Source organism: Triticum dicoccoides, chromosome 1B (assembly GCF_002162155.2).
Source record: "Triticum dicoccoides isolate Atlit2015 ecotype Zavitan chromosome 1B, WEW_v2.0, whole genome shotgun sequence".
NCBI lineage: Eukaryota > Viridiplantae > Streptophyta > Magnoliopsida > Poales > Poaceae > Triticum > Triticum dicoccoides.
The window spans coordinates 647534885-647552697 of NC_041381.1; the positions used below are offsets into that span (position 1 = coordinate 647534885).

At 43.2% G+C, this 17813-nt stretch overlaps 1 pseudogene; it reads left to right on the forward strand.

The window, feature by feature from the left end:
• The first annotated feature begins 990 nt into the window (after positions 1 to 990).
• Positions 991 to 15686, forward strand: LOC119350781 (annotated as a pseudogene).
• The last annotated feature ends 2127 nt before the right edge of the window (positions 15687 to 17813 follow it).

Sequence of the window (17813 nt, forward strand, 5' to 3'; positions counted from 1 at the left end):
CGTGGTGTCAGACGCCTGTCCGTGAGGGGATGCGGTGGCTGTTACTCGTCGTGCCTGTGCTTCTACACGCCTGTGCGTCTGGAGACTTTAAAACGTTGGCTCTCTGACTTGTGGCGTTGATTTGCTTCAAGTATTGATGTATCTCACGTGATACATGCCATGACTCTTGAATAGTGTGGTCTCATCGGTGCCTCTTCCAGGTCTCTTTTTTGCATTCAGATGATTTGTATCCAGAGGATTTAGGTCGAGACTGAAAAACAAGACGGAAAAGAACACGTGCCTCGCGAAGCCGATCCACGTGCCTGTAGAGGCTATGTTTCCGTGCCTTCGTTGCCTGCATTCACGTGTTTCCGGCAAGTTTCTGCCTGCATGTGTACATGCCTGTTATGATACCGACCGATATCTTGAAAAGTTGTACGCCCGTGCCTGTGTAATAGACATGTATGTGCGTCTTGTGCCTGCATACTCGTGCCTTACATGAAACCAGCCTTGACTGTCGAGGGACATATGGTGTGAATCTAGCTAGATGAGGGACGGATGAGTTCTGGCCTTCGGATCTAAGGTGTATGGCAGGCTGTTCATTTGCTTCATTGGATTCTTCCGTCGGTGGTCTTTGTTCAAAGGAGGAATCGATGACTGATGTGGTGGCTGTTCGATGTGACTATTCAATGTGTCAATTACCGTAAAATAAAGTTAGAGGCTCCTCGGTTTCTCCACGGTATCAGTTATTTGTGCACAACCGTGACTTTAGGAAGTGCATGGTTCCATGAGCTTCGGAAGCACAACCGTCTATATGCTGCTCCTAGTTCACATGTTAATGCATATGGTAACTCAAACGTCCCTCGCTAAGGTTAAATACTGGCTGTGTTTGTGAGGTCTCCACGTCGTATTGTAGCCGCAGAACATCAGGCAGTTCCCACCCTCCTCACCACTCCCTAAGCTTGTCGCACGGTTTCAGGAGTCTCCATTGGCACCTTGCTGCTCGCTGCCATGGACGACTTTTTGAACACCACCGAGTACCATCCGATAGTTGCCGATGGTAACACGAAGCTCGACGTGTGGTACACCAACGAGCCTGGCAAGGTGGAGGAGATCATTGCCTTGTACAAGGACTGGTTGCGCGAGGAGAAGTACACGTTTGTTGGTCTCGGCATGGAGTTCACACGAAAGGATTGTTATGGGCGTAGAAAAGTCGCCGTCATGCAACTGGCTATGCGGAATCATGTTTTGGTCTATCACTTCTGCAAGGCCAGGACGGTGTGCCCTGTCCTGAAGGATTTCCTTGAGAATAGAGGTATAACTTTCTCTAGTGTGGGCGTCAGAATATTAGAGATGCTCCTTTTCAAGATTTCATCAGAATTCCAGAAGGGTACCACGTCGACATCCAAGAGAAGTTCATGATAAAAGGCGGTGAAGAAAGGGATTCCATGGAGGACTTAGCAGGAGCCATCATTGACGAATCTTACTCCAAGATGGAGTCCTCTTTTCCGGAACTTCTTCGTCACTGCTGGGATTGGAAGCCACTTACCTTTGATCACCTGAAATATGGAGCTACTGTAAGTGAAGATTTCATTTTCGTTAATTTCTGCCTTTGTTGCAAGAACACTACGTTTTTTTGTTTTTTTGTATATTGATGTTTTCATTTGCTTTTCCTTTAGGAAGGGTATGTGAGCTATGAGTTGTACCGCCGGTTTCTGTCGATGAGGGACATCCTGCATCGTCGCTGTCTTCCTGATGTCAGATGGCGAGGACGTTTCTGAGGATTGTGTGATGAATTGGTTATTTGATAGTTATTGTATTGGGTAATATTACATCGACTGATGAATTTGTAATTGTGGTGGTTTTATTTTGAACCAGAAGGAGTTGACTGGTTTGGAAATTTAAGTTTATTTTCGTTCCATTATGTTTTTCTTGACTGGTTGCCTTCAGGAATATTTTCCTCTATGATTTCCTGCTATTCGTTGGTATAAGATGAGATGTATTAAGAGGACCACTCACATGTGCACTTTCGTGAATCTAGGCAGCGCACAACCGTCTGCTCAGGGATGCATTGTTTTTGTTTTAGGCAAGGCACGCTCTGGTGTTATTTGTTTGCTAGCTGCTTCGTTTTTTCTCTCAATATGATCACACTGACAGGTATTCGCGTCACTTTCACTTTGTGTTTGTAGTGTGTTTGGCACGGTTGTTTTATAATGAATATATGGTTGTGGTTGTGTGTTTGAAATGTTTTTATGCAGAGCTTGGGTGTGTTTAATATTCTTCAGATTTTCTCACGGTGCTGCCTTTTTCAATATATGTTGTCTGTTTTGGGGACGATAATCCAATGTGAGTTGCTGTGGGAGTATTGTGTTAGTGACGGTTGCGTTTCTGTGTTCCAATTATTGTGGTGGTGCTTTGATTTTGAAAGGCATTGCCATGAAGGTATTGGATGCATTGTCGTATGTTTGGCAGAGGCGTTATCCTTCCTTTGGGTACTAAATTCGGAGAGGCACTGTGTTATGTTAGTATGAGTCACTGTCATGGTTGTATGTTCTATAATATTTCTAGTTAGTCTGGCTAGTGAATTCATGTCTGTCTAGTTAGTGGAGGCATGTCCTATGTTATGTTGAGTCAGAGTTGTGTGTGTCGTTCGCAAATGCTTTCTCTCACACGTTTGTTTGGAGAGGCACGTATACGGTGTTATTCAAAGGCACGGTCGTGTCTTTCTTTCGAAACGTTTGCTTTCACTTACTTGCTGAGAGAGACTCGTCGGTGAAACTTGTGAGGTCATAGACCTTTTTCGGTTGAAGTCACTGTCATGCTTCCATGACTCGATGGCTTGGTAGAGGGACCGGTGTTAAGCTATCGAGGGGACAGTCCTGTGTTAACTGGTGTCACACTTGTGTGTGCCACGTTAGTTGTCTGTGTTAAGAGTGGCACGTTCTACGTGGATAAGAGGCACGACAGTGCCTCTGTGACCAGCATTACTGGAGAAGAGTCGTTTAGGTCCTTCATCAGATGCTTATGAATCGATAGTGTTTTTCCTCTGTTTTGCAATTGTTTCTTTTTTTATGTCTAGTCGAAGTGAGTGGTGTTCTAGTGCAAGGAATTGATGTCTTGAATATGATCTTTACAACTTTTCAAAAAAATACGGTTCTTATTTTCGAAAAATACGATGTCAGGAATTTAAGACTTGACCATTTGAATGCACAACTGTGGTTAATGGGATCCATAGCAGATATCTTGGACCGACATAAAAATATCTGAAACATTGTTGTGATCACATGAGTCGATATGGCTGAAACAATGTTCGGATGGCTCCATCTAAATTAAGGCACATCTAAGCAGTAGTCATCTTCTTCCAAATCTTCTTCTTTCGCGCCGGATGTTGTGTTTGTCGAGTACGATGCTCAGTGCCTCAAATACATGGTCTGTGTTGTAGTTCGATGTTATCATTTTGAAAGTTAGTTGTTCTCTCATCGGTTTCACATGGACCTGGAAAACAAATAAGCGCACAAACTAATAAAATTTATTGTAAAACTTAATGTTCAGCTGGCTTGGATGAATGTATGTTGGTGTGTTGTCAATGTGAGTGAACTTACATTATTGATAAAAAATGAATTATTATTGAAATTAATGAGGGCATCAAATGCATGGTGTAAATAGCACTGTCATCCCTGAAATTTGAGAGCATTATGTTATTGGTTAGAAGGTGGACAGTAGATATGGGATATGTAGTGGAACAAAAAAATGCATGGTGTAAATGGTAGAGCTACAGTTAAAAGAAACTCACTCTCTGTCTGAGTTACATACACTCTACATAGGTTTGACATGAAAGGAGGCCATTGTGTGAGGATAGTTGTTGTAAGCAGAATGGTAAGCTCTCTTGAAGTTTTCGATGACTATGTCTGAGTGTTCCTTTATACTGTCGCAATTGATATAAGGACACAAAATTTCAAAGCGACGCATTGCAAGATTCACGATTATGAGGTAGATAAAATGTGGTTTCTTTCTCAAAACAATTAACAAGAAGTTATATCAATGTAACAAGAAAATCTGATAGAATTGAAGACGAACACTGGACAAATAGAGTGAGTAGGGTGAACTCACGATGTTGCATTTGTTTGGCAGCTTGAACCCAATAGTTTTTTCTGCATTTTGTTCCTTGAGTAGTTCAATGCTTGCTCCTAGAACTTGAAATTTATCCTGTAGTAAATTGAAGCTGCGTCACTCAGCGTGGTAGTAGTAGTAAATGTGGTTTGTTATTATTATTTATGAAAAGCAAGAACGTACAGAGGCGTGAATGTACATTATATGCTTGTGCACAGATGTTGGCGTTGCATAGAATTTTTCTTTCATCAGCAACTCTGAGTAAGCATCGACCATGAATGAGTTGATATATCAGTATACCTTCATTGACAAACCTAAAGTTCGATGATTGGCCCAACATTGATTGACGAAGAATATCCTCTTGCCGCCAAAAAAGATAAATGCATTTTAAATCGTATGATTTTATTATTTAACATTAGAGTTGATGATTATTCAATTGCAATAGTAGAATAATCAAACTGAAACTCTTTAATTTGAAAGCTTCAGGCAGAATGCATTGCAGTAGTAAAAGAAAGGATCAAAACATTACTGTAAGAGGAAGAACTAATTCATTACCTATCATTTTGACTGATGCCTGGTGTACTGTCGACGATTGTTTCATACACTTCTTTCTCCCGCGTTGTAGAATCTCTTATTTCCAAAAGTTGGCGGTGATCTTGATGGCCATTTCCTTGGTGAGTGAATCGAGTCTGTTCTAGCCGAGGATAATGTTGATGAGGCTGGAAGACATGACCACCGGATTTCATTTGACCATTACTAAGTTGCAGATGACCCTGATTATAATTGTTGTTTCTTTGGACTATTAGGCCTTGTGGTTGGTGCTGCATGCGCAGTTGTAATGTTCTGATAGTTGGATCACCGGTTCAGCTCGAAGGAATATCTGTTGGAAAATGTTGCAGAGGATGGCTGGAATACTGCATGCTGTTGAACTGTTGTTGCAAGGAACTGTAACTTTGCCCACAAGACTCGCTTGTCTGTGGTTGCTGATGGTTCTGCTCTTGAGGTTGGCGTTGCTGGCACCGTGCAGTGCTGTTATTCTAAGCATCATTGTGTTGGGGGTAGTGGGCATTGTGGACAGGGGTTTGTTGGTGGTACTGTTTGTGACTTTGGTTGTTCATTGCATAAGGTGAGTGCTGGCTGCTGTTTGAGTTGCCGTTATTCTGAGCACCAGGACGTTGGTAGTAGTTGTTTTTGAGAGTAGGAACTGGTTGGTAGTGTTGGGACAAAGCAGTTGCTAGCAAACTGTCGGACAAGACAGTTTGAGTTAAACCTATGGAGTATGACGTATCAAAAGTCTGTGAGAGGTGGCTACCGCCTGGCATTGAGCCTAACCTGCTGGGCATATGTGGCCCTTGATAGTTAGAAATGCAAGATCTGGATGACGAGGTTGAATTCTTGGCCAAGTGTGAGATAGTATTAGGTTGGCATTGTTGGGATGCTACTTGATTATGAAGGGGTTGCTTCTTCTTTTCTTCAACGACTCTGTCAAGTTGTTCATAGATAGATGGGTAAGACCATATTTCATCATCATCAATGAATCCAGTATCAAGGAGGCCTCTGTGGTTGTCAGCCTGTAGAGACTGATTGGTTGCAGTTTCTGTTGAATTATGTGGAGGCTCGAGTATTCTAACTTCTTTCTTAGGAGGTACCTTATTATTGTTTCCTGGATCTTCTCACTGCTGTAAGGACCTCTTGTGAGCTACCATTTGTGTTTCCAGTTCTGGCGGATGTGCGGTTGTGGTAAGAGGGACGCTGTCTGTGGGATCAATACGTGGTTGTTTGGTACATTGTTCATGTTCTTCTGCAATGTTATTGTCTTCGGCATCGATAGATGTGGTAGTAATGATTGGAGCATCACTAGTGGATGGAAGTGCTTTTCTTGTGTCCAGTACTGTGCCAGAACCGCTGTCAGAATCAGTGGTGATGGCTACTCTAGGAGCTAGGTAGGAAGTAGCTCTGGTGCGTTCAGTTTCAGCAATGGTCTTCTCATCTCTCAAAATTGAAACAAGATGGACCTTAGTTTCTGGCAGTGAAGAAGAACGTTGTTCAGTGACAATGTTTAACTTTTGTGCAGGTTGGGATATAGTGAGGCTCTTTGTGTTGGTTGAAGAATTTTTGTGAGCGCTATCAGAACCGTTGGACCGTGCAGTAGTTGGTGACGTTTTCCCAATGTGATGAACAGGTGCTCCAAGTGTATCCGTTGAGATTGGACCAGTCAGTAACTATTTGTCAACCGCAGAGTGCGAGGTTGATGTTTCTGTTGTAGTAGGTTTTGCTGTTTCCTCCAAGAGTTTTTCCAGTGGGCTTGTCAGAGAGTTGTGGTCTGCAGATCCTCCAACAGAATTTTGGTTTTCAATCCGTACAGAACACTCATACAAATTTTCACCTGTCATTATAATTGCCCCGCTCTCCAGCATCTTAGACGTTGGCACGAATGGCTCATGAACCGGCAAGCCATTAAGGCAGTTGTGCAGATGGTTATGCACTTTGTCCAGATGAATCTTGGTTTGTTCATCAATGTCCTCTTTGTTGTGGTCGATCCTGTTCACCTCCAGTAGCAGCTTAATCTGAGTTGATGATTTTAGCCGTGAAGATAGACGAATTTGGAACTGCTCTTTGTCGTATGGATTCTAGGAGTCTGGGTCAGGGGTATTGCAGCAACCCTTTAAATTTTCCAGGGAGTATGACGTGGCGTGAAGGAGACTGGTCGAGCCACTGCTGGAAGAACTTTGACTGTTTGTCGTGCTAGAAATTGGAAGCGTAGAATATGTTGAAGGGGCTGATGAAAAAGTTTCTTTTTCATTCGAGTTTTCCTATTGCAAGTTACAATAAACGCCCCGGTCTCTGGTCTTGGTTTCTTTTGCACTAAGATCCCTACCAATTGAAAGGAGCTTCTCCAATTTCTGCTCGAGAACTGGTTGAAACCGCGAGAAAAGGTCTGTGTACATTTCATTGATAACTTTTGCAATTTTCACCTTGGCCTATAATTGAAAAAAAACATCAGAAATTTTTAATACCGGAAATGAAAATTAGTTATTAATACCAAAAATGAGAAATATCTTGTGAGCATTCTGTCAAGAATTGCAGAATCACACATGATATGTTGCGGGGAAGCGTGGGTAACAAGGTCCATGAATCATGGTCAACACATTCCTTGAAAGAGCACACCCGACGTATTGTATGAAGCATGGTTGACCTACCGCTGTAGGGAAGCAGTGCTATATTGAACACAAAAGCACAACTAACATACTATATAAGAAGCACTTTTATATTTAACACAAAAGCACAATTGACGTACTATACAAAACACTTCTATATTTAACACAAAGCACATCTAACGTACTGTAGGAATCACTTCTGGTTTTAACATAAAAGCACAGCTATCGTCCTATAGGAAGCACTTCTAGTTTTAGCACTAAAGCACAACTAACATACTATAGGAAGCATTTTTACATTTAACACAAAAGCACAGCTAACGTGCTATAGGAAGCACTCCTATGTTTAACACAAAAGCACAACTAACGTACTATATAGGAAGCACTTCTATATTTAACACAAAAGGACAGCTAACGTAGTATAGGAAGCACTCCTATATTAAACACAAAGGCACGACTAACGTCCTGTAGGAAGCACTTCTGGTTTTAACACAAAAGCACAACTAACGTACTATGGGAAACACTTCTAGTTTTAGCACAAAAGCACATCTAAGGTACTATAGGAAGCACTTCTAGTTTTAGCACAACAGCACAACTAAGGTACTATAGGAAGAACTTTTATATTTAACACAAAAGCACATCTAAGGTAGTATAGAAAGCACTTCTATATTAAACACAAAAGCACGGCTAACGTCCTGTAGGAAGCACTTCTGGTTTGAACAGAAAAGCACAGCTAACGTACTGTAGGAAACTGTCTAGATGAGCATGAAAGGACAACTAACGTCCTATATGAAGCACTTTTAGTTTTAACACAAAAGCACAGCTAACGTACTATAGGAAACTGTCTGGATGAACACAATAGGACATGTATCTTTTTCGTAAAAACTTAGGGAGCATCATTTCAAACATAAAATCAGGTGCAGAAGCTAGAAATCACATACAAAACAAAGTTTTTCTTGAGGCACAAATTCTTCTATGTAGGATTCTAGTCTGGGACTCATTTGGAAAAATGGCGCCTGAAAGCCAGGCGGTGGTTGGAAAGGCGTGCGCCTAATGTCTTTCAGCTGCCATGCGGAAAAGGAAACAATTACAGTCAAGTCAAGTTAATACATTCCAGCTAAGTCCTTATGTTGAGTCAAAAACTTCGCCAAAGGAAAATGATGAAAAGTTGACTCACCATGTGTTTCCCAAAAATTCCGTCCTCTGTTGACAGGCTGTCTATGTTAGCATAATTCTTAATGGCCTCTGTGTCCCACATGACAAGTCTTGCAGGAGTGTCAGGTTCCAGGTCCATAATCTTTGTATCCAGGTACTCAAACTACGTTATCTGTAAGTGGGGAAGAGGTAAAAATGAATCATGTTCTTGTAGCTGCTTGTGGGTATAAAGAAATGCTAGAATCAGGAGGCAACCACATAGAGCGTGTGCGAATCCTTTGTCCTTGAAGGTCTAGAGTGATGCCACCAGTTTCTCTGTGACAGCATTGGACCAATCATATGATGACATGTTACTTGCTGGTCCTTCTAGAGCGGCTGAATGGTCGGGGCTAACGCAGTCATATGTCGTTGGGCATAGAAATACCGCTGTTGCAAAACATCATGAAAACCCGTTGAAACACATCTCCTGTCAGCTCTGGGGTTATGAGATCAGTTAACTCTCTGATGTTTGGAGCGTGCCCAGCACACCGAGTTTCAGACTTAACCTGACATCTGAAAGCTTCTGAGCATTTTCTAGGGATAATCTGCCTGCCAAGTGGAATTCCTAAGATCCGGTGCATGGTGTACGAGTTGATGAAGAATCTGTATCCACTAGGAAGTATGAAACACCTGGAAGGGCAATCAAAATATCAGACAAGCCAGCGAACGAAACACCTTGGAGGCTCGCAACAGCACAGATCTAGAAGGTATCCAAATCCAATTTCTCTGACAAGCTGCTTTTGTGGTTCTATTAGCTTTTCACAGACAGTAATGAATTTCTGGAAGCTATGTTTTGTGCTGAACTCTTCTTCATATTCACCCATTGTAACAGCTCTGTGGACAAAGATAAGAAATGACCTTTAGCAAATGTATTGTTGAACCACATGCTTTTCTGGCAGAAGCTTACATACAAACGCTGAGTCAGCAAAACAGAGACAAATATTTAAACCATGATTAAAAATACAGTTAGAATGAGAGGCATTGATTTCCAAAAAAATACAGATAAAAAAAACCTAGTTCGAGGCAGCAAGCTGCTTCTTTGCCCTGTACTCCTCAACAAGCTTTTTGTGTGCTGCATGTTTTAACTCGACCCTTAGTCTCTCTGTTTCTAGCTGGTCATGAACCATGAAAACTTGGGTGAAAATCTCTGTGCCATCGATAGACTGGGACTGAGTCTCCGATAGCTGTGGGGTGGAGTCCATCTCATCGAACTCTACATAAGAGGTCACGCGACATCATCATTACCAGTTCAGCTATGTAAGACAGTTGTTAGCAGTCCATGTGAGACCATCATCAATAGCTTGGTCCATGTAAGACGGTTTCTAACTCTGAGTTAGTAACTGCTTTGCAAAAAGGGACTTAAGTCCTTTGGATCTCTGCTATAGATTGCGGATCTATACAATCATTTGACCTGTGACCTCATGTTAGGGATCAGGATAGTGAGTTTTGACTGCAGTTTCATTGAGCTCTGCAACTAATATAATATGTGGTCACGTGAGTGCTTAAGTTTTGCATGGCTGGAGATATAACTCAACTTAGCAAAACCACGGTGCAAGCATGCAATTGGCATGATTAAAGTGAGTTCAGCTGAGTCCTAATTTTAAATCCATAACCCTTCTGATGTTAAGACGGCGCAACAGTTTGAGCACGGACCAACTGAAAAAATTGGATCCGGAACCGATATTCAAATCGCGCCCCACATGCTGTGTTGCGCAGATGCGGTGTGTACGCAGCCCGTGGAATTGCTAGTACCGGTATTTTTTTTTGTTCAAACGTTGAATCGGTGGCATAATCATGGTGATGACGCAATGGATTACCTGAACAGGAGATCCACGACGAGTGAGATGAAGGAGACCGATAAATTTCCAGTGACGAGCGAACTCTGCGGAGAGATCAGGATTTGCTTTCCTTTGGAGAGCTAGAATATGCCTTGCCTGTCGCCACCGATGCTAGATGGAGAGAGATCTAAAACTCATCTTGCGGACGACTCCACAAGTTAGTCAAATAATTGGAGGAACTATTTGAGAGCCCACATGTCAGTATGATTTTGAAGTCCACCTACCACATTTTCTCACCCCAGATGGAGGTACTCCTCGTAGGACTCATATAAGGCCGACCCCACAAGTTAGTGAGAGACTTAGAGGAATTAGTAACTGAGAGCCCACTTGTCAGTCTCGTCGACGGTCAAGTGAAGTCGACCTACCACATCTCGCCATGCTGAAAAAACATGTGCATCTCTCATGCGTCCCAAAACTCAACCCACCTATCAGGTTATTCTTCTACTGCACGCAAAAAATCAAAGTAGCCTCTCTCTTTCCTTCTCTCTCTCTCTCTCTCTCTCTCTTCGTCTCTCTTTCTCTTTTCTCTCTGTCCCAAATTCAAAATCATTGAAGGAGATCGCTGACAAACTGCAGGGAAACAAATCCCCCCCCCCCATAGTTTAGAAAGGTGTGAGTTCCGAACAATTAGCGCATAAGATTCGGCAATCAAAGGTTAGTAGAAAAAATTATCAATGCACCTTTGCGTGGCGATTCCTGATACACGAGATTCAATTCGTGGATGAATTTCTTGTGGTCGGGATTCATAGAATAAAACTGTTTAGTTTTACATTGTAGCTCTGATTTGAGTTTGTTTTTTGTTTTGTGTACTCTCGTCCTTGTAATGCGAGCTTGTTACCTTTGTTAGCTTTGAATGGTTATCTTTGTGTTAAGTGTTGCACAAGCAAACTAGCATCAGAGGATCTCACTTTGTCTGGGGTTGTAGTTTAATTAAAAATTAATATATGTATATATTTATATATGTCAATTATATAGAAGTAAAAATATATCTCTGTTGCATGTTAAGTGTAATACGTTAGTAAGAAAGATTGAGATCGAGTTTGAAAATTTTCAACACTGACACTGCAGGTTTATAACTTTTTCGGGTAGATGTTTAGGAGTGCGTCATCTGGTCAGGACAACAGGGACGGTCGGTCTTTGAACGACATCGACAAGGATTATGGGAGGCAGGTAATAGCAAGACAATTGAACATTAGGGTTTGGTCTTTTATTTCTGGGACGTTTGCTGTCAAGGTGCCACCACTGAGAACACCAATCAGTAGATCATTAAGAACAACAAAAATGATTAATATATCCTGGATGAATGTTGTAATATCTGTTTATCCTGTGCATCTACTCTGCAGTTGAGTACCGAGAGGTGGAAGAAAAAATATCACTACAAAATGAGAAGAAGATCAAGGATGCAGATGCTGTCAAACACGCACATGCCATGCATGCTGGAGTAATTGGAGTCAAGAGTGAGATACAAGTTCTTGGCAAACGTCCCAACCAGGAGCATGGTGTGAAGCAGACACCTGCGAAGAGGAGCACTCTAAGCAGCAGAGACTCCACTAAGCAGATTGTGCAGGTAACGATGAAAACTTCAAACGCTGGTTTTGAACGTACGTGGAAGTTTTACGTGCTAATTCTTCGTAATACTCGCACGTGCCTCTAATTATTTTTTGGTTTCAATACACAGTGGTCCACAAAGGTGCGGAGCGGGCGTTGTGACGCCCCAGCATTTGAAGGCGGTCATAATGAAGAGGTACAGGGTAACAGAATTTGCTTTGATGCAAGAAGAAGGATCATTGGCAACAAAAACATTAGTGTTCAAGTATTCGATACGGTCTACACAAGCAAGAAGAGTCCAACGACAAAATCAAACATAGGAGGAATAAACTTTACTGTTCAGCAGGACCAGAAAGCAATACAGGTGATAGCAAATACGAACGTGCAACAACATTTAAAGCAAATGTATTTTTTTGTGAGCAATTTTTTCTTTGTTTTTGTCTGGTATATTTAAATTGTAGTATCTTGCACACGCAGGTGTACGAGCAAGGAAGCAAGGATCGCGGTAGTCCACGGATCGATGAAAACATAAGGCAAGGTCCTTCGAAAGGATTACCTGTGGCGTTCAACATGAGGGGTCCTTCCAAAGGATCTCCGATGGCATTCAGAATAGTCAGCGAAATTACCAATGCACGGAGGTTGTTGCCAAGATTTGCTGTACAAGAGAGGCATGGGAAAACAAAGGTGATGTCTGAACTATGCTTTTTCAATTCAACACACAAACAGTTTTATGGAAGAACATGGTAAAGTACAAAACAGGAGGACGGCTGTCCGTCTGGTGCGGCTGTATGTGCAGTTGTTCTATTGTATAGGATATTGTTGTGCCTCGCTGGTTGTATGGTTTAAGCAGAAGCACATTTGTGCCTCTTTGTCTAGATGTGTGTGCAGCATGGTCACGTTCGTGCTGCTAGGTGTAATGTGAACAGTGTCTCTAGTGTACCGCTTATTAGAAATTAAAAAAATGCATATGCTGCTCTGGATATCTAATTCTGTTTCGTGCTATGTGTTCATGATTTGGCGGAGGGGATAACAGATGAGGCAAAGAAATATCATAGTTCTCCATCCATTTCGAAAGGAACACAACGTTCAGAGCAGCAAGTAGCGTACAACGCCAGCATGGATTGCATGGTAGAAGCAGCACAATCCCTTGGTTGCACGAGTGCCGGAGAAACAAGGAACAACATTGCACAATGCGACAGTGGAGAGGCAGAGTCATTTATGGATTTGACCGTGCCATGCAGAAACGACACTGCTGCGTGTGACAAACAACAGAGCAACAGCAGCTCCACTATAAGTGGACCTATGGCTGGCGGTGAAACTGATGTCATCAAAAGTGAATGCGATCAGACGAATGAAGACACGGTAGACAGAATCACCATGGCACCGCCGACCATTGTAGAGAAAGAAATGGACGACATGTTCAAAGAAGGCATATACCCAACAATTCAGGAGGTCACCGAAGCGCTCGAACCAGAGGGTGGTATGGTATTAGGATCATTGGATGAGTGCTTTTTCTTCTTCTGTAGATATGCAAGAAAGGTTGGCTTTGCTGCCAAGCGATCAACGAGCAGAAGATCGACATATGATCAACAGCTTGACAAGCAGGTGTTTCAGTGCACCAAGGAAGGGCAGAATAAAACGACTAAGAGACATGTTAAGGAGAGAAGGAGCAATTTCTTGATCCGGACAAGCTGCCCAGTCCAAGTAACAGCCAAGAGGGATGCAGATAGGAGGAAATGGCATCTGAAGAACGTGCGCCTAGAGCACAACCACCAACTTCACCCATCAGATTGGATGCCGAAGTTCATGAGATGCTATAAGAAGATGACACCTCAGGAGAAGTTCTTTATACAAGTGCTGCAGAAGGCGAGGTTAGAACCGAGGAAGGTTATGCTGATTTTTACTGCCATGGGGAGACCGAGGCGAGAAATTATGTTCGACACGATTGACATAAGCAACATTGCATGCCGGGACAGGGCTGGAGAGCACATCACTAATATCGAGGGCACCATGAAACTGTTTGCCTATATGCAGAGGCGGAGGCCGGGATTCCACCATGTGGAAGAGACAGAGAACAATGTAGTGCGGAGCCTGTTTTGACAGATTCCTTGTGCAAGATGAATTATGAGCTATATGGAGATTTCGTGTCTTTTGACACAACATTCTCTACGAATATATATGGTTTGCCATTTGCACCAATTATAGGTGTCGACAACCATGGATTGACCGTCCTGTTTGGACTAGGCCTTTTGAAGGATGAGAAAATAGGGTCATTCAAGTGGCTCCTAAGCATGTTTGTCGAGGCAATGGGAGGTAAAGATCCGAAATACATAATAACAGACTGGGACCAGGCGATGAAGACTGCAATAAAGGAAGCTCTTCCGAGAATGAGGCACATGTTCTGCTGGTGGCATATTAGGAAGAACCTGAAGGAAAATAACGCAGTAGTGTTTGCATAGCACCCAGGGATGTCTGATGATTTATTTCGAATTGTCAAAAATCACTAAATCAAGGCGAGCTTGAGCGTGCCTGGAAAGCAGCAATTTCTGTGCACAAGGCAGAAGGCAACAAACACCTGAACATGCTATGGGAACTCTTAATTTTTTTGGGTGCCGGCTTACTTCAAGGACTGTTTCTATCCTTTCTTGTCAACAACCACTCGCAGTGAGAGCATGAATTCGATGTGGAAGAATTACGTCGAGCACAAGGACACTATAAAAAGGTTTGTTAATGCGTACCACATGATTCAGCAAAATTGCCTCGCCACGCTTGACAAGAAAAGACACCGAACAGAAGAGAAGGAGCCATCACTAGAGACGGGTTTTCCAATTGAAAGACAAGCAAGTCAAGTATACACCAATGAAATTTTCAGGAGATTCTAGATGGAGCTACGGAACCGGACTTATTTCAAGTGCTCTAACCTGGCAAACGGGAGGCAGTATTTTTTAAAAAGATTACTAAGCCTGGAGAAAAAGTGTGGAAACCACATCCGAGCGAGGAATTTGACAGGTCTGAGTTGAGGGTAGATGTGGATGAGCAAAAAGAAATATACAGTTGCAGCTGCAAGAAAATGAGTAGGGATGGCATTCAGTGCTGCCATGTGCTTAAGGTTATGGACCAAACAGGCATGATCGATCAACTTCCAAAATCCTTTGTCATCCCCAGATCGACCAGGAATCTATCAAAGAGTCTGAAAGTTCTGTCTACAAGTCAAGGTGATAGCATGACCGCACAAGATGATGAAACTATGAGATTCGTCCTCGCTTATGCTGTGTTGTCGGATATCTGTTCAAATGCTTGCCGAAAAGAGAAGGCATACAGTGTTCTGCGTGAGTGTACGGTAGATATGAAAATAAAAGTCATGGCGGCACTTGCTGAGGAACCAGACACATGCATTCTTGCCGAGACTCTCAAGAACCCTCCCATGAGTGGCTCAAAGGGCATGAACAAAGGAGATCGAATCAAAGCTGGTTCTGAGAAGAAAGGAAAAGGCAACAAAGCCACATCCAAGTGTGGCCGTTGTCGAGTAAAGGGTCACAAGAAAACCAACTACCCGGATAACCCAGAAGTACAGGAGAGGATGAGGATTGAAGAGGAGAAGAGGAAATCGCAGCAGGAGAAGAGGGCAAGGTCAATGAAATGGCCGACAACACTGACAACACCATCGAGGATATCAAATGGCTCAGGGAAATGCACTCCGAGCCCAGGAGGAAGACATCAGACGCCAGCAACTCTAGGGACTCCACTGACAGCAGGGAGCATTTACCAAAGTCTTGCATCTACGCTAGAATTGAACATCACACAAGCCAGGCACACAGAATGCGTGCAGAGAAGCCCGAGACAAGGCACAAAATTTGCGTAGTCCATTTTCAGAAAGGAAAGGTCTGAGTGGAGACTTTTTGGTACCGGAGAGCAGTACGAATAGAAAAATTAAAAGGTAATAATGCAGCTTAAACAAGATGTAAGCAGAAAACAGTGATGACCGCAATCTTTCGCTTTGTTTTTATGTATGAATATTAATATTACAGGCAAATAGGTTGAATAGGTATGCAGAAGGGTGGGGTTGCACAAGGGTCGAGAAGGAAGAATGAATCGCTGAACATTCAAAAACAAGGTTGCACATGGAGCGATGAAATAGCAAGTGATCGGTGGGGAGGGCGGGCTGGTGTCAATTGTTTATTTTCTTGTGGTGTGGTTATAAGAACAGCTTGTAAGTTAATTTGCTGCAGTTATAGAAACAAAACAAATTTAAATAAGAACGCCTTTTGTTTCTTTATGTATTTTTACTCAGCAGAGAAAAATATCAGAGGAACAGGTTTCCTTGTTATTTTCCGCAGCCGCGTTGGTTTCTAAACATGGATGTTGTAAGCATACAAGCATGCTTCTCTGCTGCGTGACAGAGAGATAAAAATAACCGAAGGGCACAGGCACCCACGGCCATGCCACTGGTGAATGTTCAACCGTGACTCTCACGGTTGCATGGTAAACACACGGACGTGACTCTATGTAATACCACACCATGCCTCCGTGTGTTTACGTCCCGTGCCTCTCCAGTTGAACGAGTCGGCGGGATCGTTCGGAAGACAGACACAAGTTAACATGACTCTATATAATACCGCACGATGCCTTTGTTTGCTTCCCACCAGTGCTTCCGGCGTGGAATAGATTCTTTTAATGTATGTATGTGTCGTAAAAAATTAAAACTCGGAGGGGTACACCCGTTCCTGGTCTGTGTGTTCAACAGTGCATATTGTATAATCAAAGCCGTGACTGTTCAACAGTGCATCTGTACAACCATGATTTCACCTTGTCGTGGCATCGTGATGTTTGTTCTCTGCCTGAAAAGCATGCCTTCCACAGCCGTCCTACTGTGCGCCTGACAAAGGAGCAACGCCAGCCGATAGAGTGCTTCTTCTATTACTAAAAGCGTGGTCCTCGTTGCTTTACTTCCGTGCGTTTGACAATGGCTCCTTGGTGCAGAACCGTGGTTGTACAGAGTTCTTGCCCGTGCTTTTAAGGACAGTGTCTCTCGGATCGTCCATTCATTGCCACGGAAAGTAAACAGCGAGGGTTCACATCTGAATCCAATTCCGTTGTGTTTCTGCAGTAAACGCACGGACGTGACTCTATGTAATACCACAACATGCCTCCACGGGTTCACGTCTGTGCCTCTCCGTCTGAACGAGTCGACGGAATCGTTTGGAACACAGACACGAGCTAACATGACTCTATATAACATCACACAATGTCTTTGTGTGCTGCCCACCCGTGCTTCCAACGTGGAACATATTCTTTTAATGTATGTATGTGCCGTAAAAAATTAAAACACGGAGGGGCACGCCCGTGCCTGGTCTGTGTGTTCAATAGTGCATCTCGCATAATCAAAGCCGTGACTGTATTTAATGTTTCAAGCAGGCATCTACAATTCACTGGAAAAATAAAGGAGAGGTAATTAATCTGTACCTTTCCCGTCCCCCTCAGTATTTAAGTTGTTTTGTGGGTCGACAGGTTATAATCCATTTTTCCAGATCCACCTCATAGAGCACTTGTCATGTGCGGTGCGACCCCTGCAATGGAGATGGAGATGGAGACGGAATGTGCTACTCCTAGCTCCAAGAGGGCGAGAGTGGTGCCATCGGCGACGCCGCCTTTTGGTGGTGTGCTGGTCGCCGTAGGGGAGGGAAGTGGCAAGTGTGCTCTTCCTCGATCCAAGGATGAAGAAGAGGGGTCTCGTCTGGACCTCATCAGCGACCTCCCGGACGCCATCCTAGGTGAGATCATCTCTCGTCACCCCATCAAGGAGGGCATCCGTACTCGAATCCTTGCTCGTAGGTGGAGTCCTTTATGGCTCACCGCTCCTCTGAATCTCGACTATCGTGAGATCTCTGTTGCCCGTCTTTTTAACGATGGAGAAACAGTTCATATTGTCACCATCTTCAAGCTGTCCGCCATCACCGAGGCCGTCTTCATATGTTTTATCAGAACTCGG